This window comes from Dunckerocampus dactyliophorus, chromosome 12 (genome assembly GCF_027744805.1).
Source record: "Dunckerocampus dactyliophorus isolate RoL2022-P2 chromosome 12, RoL_Ddac_1.1, whole genome shotgun sequence".
NCBI classification, from domain to species: domain Eukaryota; kingdom Metazoa; phylum Chordata; class Actinopteri; order Syngnathiformes; family Syngnathidae; genus Dunckerocampus; species Dunckerocampus dactyliophorus.
In genome coordinates this window covers 17,353,833-17,359,832 of record NC_072830.1, presented here as the reverse complement: position 1 = coordinate 17,359,832, position 6,000 = coordinate 17,353,833, and positions in this window count along the sequence as shown.

The following is a 6,000-nucleotide window of genomic DNA, read 5'->3' as shown; positions in this document are numbered from 1 at the left end:
TCGTGATCGATGTAATGGGCACCCCTGTACTTCCTGGTGGCTATTGTCTCATCAGTGTTATTGACACCTAGAGGCCAGTGTGGAATACTACTGCAATGACACTGTTTGCGGTTAAGGAGAGACTCACGACGCACTTCAGTCGCTTTATTAACAAGCAAAGAACACATGCAGTGAACATTCACACAGGAGCTGCTGTCGGCCACTCTCACACTACTAACCTGCTGCTAGCACTCAGCTAACAGTCAACTCTGGCTAGCTGATGTCACACACGTCACTTCCCAGATCCCGCTTCTTAAAGGGATAGTTTGGATTTTTTGACATGAAGTTGTATGGCATCCCCATCAGCAGTGTAGTACATCAACACTGACTCCCCCCTGCCCCCACACACACTTGGTCCTCTGAGTCCAGTTCTGATAAAGAGTTTAATGAGTATGATGTCATACAACTTCATGTCAAAAAATCCAAACTATCTCTTTAAAGGCGCACACAACAAGTCACAGATACCGTATGACACTTGATATCACGTCTTTTGAATGCCTTATATTTGTATTTTTGTTCATTTAGCCTCTTGTATGCTTGAAAATGCTTAATAGGCCATGAATACATACAGTTTGCTTACATGTGCATTTGTTTTTACTAGTAATAGACCTTATTCAAATACAAAACAGAAATAGTTTATTAATTTTTGAAAAATTGCAAAAGAGTGAGGGTATGAGGATCGAACCGCAACGTAGCGAGGGATGACTGTATGAGTTGCTGGACCCAGCATTGTTCAAGCACAGACCTGCCACTCAGGGAGAAGTTTTATGAACAGCTCCCTGTGGCCCCCCCCCCGGAGGCCCTCCCCACTATTTGAGAAGCACTGACAAAGTATTGCATCCAATTTAAAAATGGCATTTTCAGTGAGACACTTTTTGTTTTTTAGGAACAAATGTGACGGTTTTTGTGATGACATTGAATGTCTCTAAAATTGAATGGATTTGCTTTGACTACTAATAATAGTTCGCACATTTCACCTTCGCATAGTTTTTCAATGAATATCAAACACACACAGTATTCAAAGTGAAAAGACAAGCTATGGAATTACGATACGTGTATAAGATCACGTAGGACAGCTCCTACTGAGAACAAAGGCGATACAGCAAATAAGCATAAGTTAACTGAAATGACCCCAATAAGTCAAGCACTTTGTGGAGCTGTGACTGATTAACTAAAGGGAGCTCGCCTACAGGGATCATTAATAAAAGCCAGTTGTTGGGACGACTGGCTACGCTTTATCACTGCTAACACGACCAGTGGTGAAGCGACAATTGATCATACCGTTGCGGAGAAATTGTTTAAAAAAAAAAAAAAAAAAAGCTGGTAATGGAAAAAGATTATTTTAATGCAGCACAGACTTAAAATGGATGAATTCATTTAAAGATGAAACCTCACGGCCACCAACCTTGACATTGTGCTTCAACAAACCAGGAAAAACTCTTATCATACTACTGTTGATGATACTAGGAGAAAAAAACAAAAGGTAGCGCGATATTTTTCAGTCTGTACTTGGAGTTCAATGCAATTTACTTTGCGTGAAACATTTTCAAATGAATTACCACGAAATTGGATACTAACAATCAGAGGCGGAAAGAAAATAGTTCCTGTCAACACAATATAATTAGCTCAGTTGGATGACTCTGCTTCATTGATCACCATTATCTTAAAATTATCAGAATAACTCCTTTTACTTGCTTCGCTTTGAGACCTTCCTTTTTGAGCAGGTCTCAGCTTGGTTTGGTTTGGTTTGGTTTGGTTTAGTTTATTTGAACATGAAGGTTACAATGGAATACATCTCATGAATCATTCTTTGACAGTTCCACATGTCCAAAAAGAGTAGGAAGAAGCAAAGCTTATTTAATCCTACCCCCCTTCCAATCTACATCTAGTACAGTACATGTAGTTCACTTCCTGGATTCCATGTCATGTTTTCAGTGATAGTCAGGATAACACATAATAGATAACGGTAAGATAGCCCTCCCCCCAAAAAAAAGAAAGAAGAAAAAAAAAATTATATATATACATACACATACATTAATAATAATAATAATAATGATGACAATACTAAATAAATAAATAAAAAAGAACAAAGCTTTTTTCTTTTCTTTTTTTTTTAAACACAACAAAGAAAATTATTAAAAAAAAAATAAAAATAAAAAAAAATAAAGAATAAAAGATGAAATAAAATAAAAAAAAAATAAAATAACAAACCTGACAGAACAATCAGGACTCTTCTGCCTTGTATTTAGCAAACATCAACTGCTTGTATTGTTTTTTGAATTTGCTCATCTCTGTACATTGTTTGAGTTCTTTACTCAATCCGTTCCATAATTTAATTCCACACACGGAAATGCTGTGGGTTTTCAGCGTAGTTCTCGCATATAAATGTTTTAGGTTTAATTTTCCTCTAAGATCATACTTCTCCTCTCTGATTGAGAAATACTGTATGAGGTTTTTGGGTAACGAGTTGTTATTAACTTTATGCATTATTCTAGCGGTTTGAAAGTGTACTAAATCTGCGAATTTTAATATCTGCGATTTTAAAAATAAAGGGTTTGTATGTTCTCTATACTTGGCATTATGAATTATCCTCACAGATCTTTTTTGCAGTACAGTGAGTGAGTGAAGATTGCTTTTGTAATTATTTCCCCATATCTCCACACAATACGTTAGATATGGTAATACCAAGGAACAGTACAGAGTGTGGAGTGATTTTTGGTCAAGAACATATTTTGCTTTATTCAATATAGAGATATTTCTCGCCACCTTTTGCTGTATATATTTAATATGAGATTTCCAACTCATTTTTTCATCTATTACGACCCCAAGGAATTTATATTCTTCCACTTTTTCAATATCCGCTCCATTATAAGCTTGTAGAAGAAAAGCTCTGACTCGCTTAGAGAAAAGTCGTTTTGGCGCCACCTGTGGGCTTGCATGTATAAATCTCTGAACGGCGCCTCTAAGACGATTTGTCTTTTTCAGACTTTTTCATACTTTAAATACAGTTTTGTATTCGAGCTGCTTCTCTTGAACACCTCGCCATGAATGTTGGTTAGCGATCCGCCCAATGATGTTGACACCCCATGAAGGCTGTCCTAATGCAAAGCCTTCAAATGTAAACTTTTTTGTGCCCTTATTCCTGAAAAATGACCTTAAAAGTTGAATGTTTCTGTACATAAAAGATGATACAAGTACAAAAGTGGGTGTTCGCTGCAACCACAACGCCCTATGGCAGGGTTGTCCAAAGTGGGGCACTTGCGGCCATTTGCGGCCCGCGGCTGTTTTTTTATTTGTGGCACATTAAAAAAATACAATCCAACTAGAGAATAAAAAAAAAAAACTTAACTAAAAAAAAAGAAACATCAGTAGTAATTTTACAAGAATAAAGTCAAAATATCAACAGAAAAAGTTGTAATCTAATGAAAAAAAGTGCTTTTAGTAGCATAAAGTTGAAACATTAAAGAAAAAGATGTGTTTTTTTAAGGTTGTAATATGAGAAACAAACAAAACAAATTAAGTTGTAATTTTTAGAAAATTAGGTTGTGGAAAAGTTACATTATGGGAATAAAGTCAAAATATAATGTGAATAGGGGCAAGTGGGGGTGTCACGAGACACCCAACTCACAAGACTTTGACTTTGGGCAAGAAGCGGGGTACACCCTGGGCTGGTCCATGTATATTATTATATATTATATATATAAATTATATAATAATGAAAATATAATGCTGTAATGCAAACATTTTCTTTAATTCACTCTGTAAATTTGCTGAATTGGCATTTGTTGCAATTCATCTGTCAAACTTAAGACAAATTTTTGTTTTTGTTAATTAGTTATTAGTATCAATATTTTAGCTTTTTGTAGTTACAGTATTTCCTTTTGCTGCTATTTTTCCACTTTTGCTGGGTTTTTGTTTATTTCTGCAATGAGCCATGTTCCACAGATGGCCCCTGGGCCACACTTTGGACACCCATGCCTGTCCTGCGAGCCAGACTGTCTTTGAAGGCGAGTCTTTGCTAAGCGACTGAGTAATGTGTCCAAACGTTTCCTTCTTGAGACTGTCGCGCTGCATTACGGAGGGGTTGATGCAGCTTCTAGCACTTTTAATGCGCACCCCTTCTCCCTAAATATAGCGACCGTGTCGATAATTTGTCAACCGGGATCTCTTCTATGTGTGTTATGGAATCCCTAGAATAAAGTCATTAAAAAAATGGTGTTTTTGTAAAATGATGACATTTGCATGGTGCCAAAACAGACTAAATCCATCGAAACATATGCTTTGAAAGATCCCAGTGTCGGTGTGGACAAGGCAAAAGAGATCTGGTTTTACCTCTGTGTGTGACGACCACAGAAAACCTCAAGAGAGCTGTGACTCTCAGGAGGATTATTGCAAGCACAGGTAACTTAGGTAACTCACAGGTAACTCTGAATCTGAAACAACACCTGCACAGACAATTGAAAAGACTACAGAGCACACACTGCTGACCCCCACCCTCCAAAAAGAAACCTCTCCAAAAAACACAATTAAGCATAGCCAAAGCCCAGATGTGAGAAGCACAAAATGCCAAGGGTCAGTTTGTGTTGGGATGAAGGAGAGATAGCGGTTCATTGGTCTGGACTCCACACTGCTGCAGCTTCTTTATCTGCCCTGTGGAAGGTTCACCTCTATTGCTTTCATAATAGTGTTTAAAGAACAGCACAGCATCACACCTCAATTATAAATATCGTTTGTATTAGGGGTGCAACTTAGACTTAGACAGACTTTATTGATCCTCAAGGGAAATTGCTTGGCTGCCGGAGCTCAATTGCGTAAGAAAATAAATAATAATATTTACAAATAGCGAGTAAAAATAAATAAATGCAAGTAAATTTACACTATACAGAAGGGAGGACATACAGAATGATGACTAATACAGGATTATCTTTTTTACAGACACAGCTGGATGACATGTGGAATGAATAAAGTTCTGTAGCGTTCACTGTGGGAGTGGAACTGGAAGAGTCTGTTGGAGAATGAGCTCCACTGCCCCTCTATTGTACGATGGAGTGGGTGGGTGAGGTTGTCCATGATTGAGAGCAGTTTGTCCAGTGTCCTCCTGTCTCTCACTGCCACAAATGCGTCCAGCTCCATATTGCATTTATCTGATTTTTTGTAACAGAACATTTAGTACGGTGCCTAGCTCTAATCCTAACACGGCCTACTGTTGCCGTAACCCACGACAGGCTGAAACTCAACTCTGAACCCCTGACGTCACTTCCTGTCCACCCCCATTAAGCTCCCCAAGCACTCCAAGACATTTACAGCAACAAACACAAGCATGTGTCTGATTTATGTCTTATTTTGTCCTGTTGTGTCTAAAATATTGGGTAATAGGAGTGTAAAGGTGGCTATATGGGTGTTATTTCATGTGTAGAGGGTTCTAATAATGTATTTCAAAGTTTTCTATGCTGTAATATTATCTAATATTCCATTTATAAATAAGGAATCCTACTTTTGCGGAAATTCACTTATCACGGTTGGGTCCGGACGCAATTAACTGCGATAAACGAGGGATCACTGCAGTCGCACATCTATTCCGTAAACAAAGACAGTGCAGACCAGTCTTTGGCTCCCGGAAGTCAAGGAGAAGCCAGAGCTTGAAAACCCTCTTCTGTTGTTAAAGTCTCCTGTTTGGGAACACTTGGCCTTCCTGGTAAAATACATAAATGATCAAAGACAAGTAGGTAAGGTGAAAGCAGTGTGCTGTCATTGTTCAGTAGATATCGGAAATGGGGCTACAGGCTGGAACTATTAATGCTGCATGTTAAGAAATAAGGAACTTTCACTTTGTAAAAAGAATACAGTGGATCCTCGGTTATCGTACGCCCCAGTTAGCATGTTTTTTGGTTAAAGTGTCATATTTGCGACACAATTTTGCCTCGGTTTGCGTACGTTCTCCGGTTAGAGTACAATACCCCG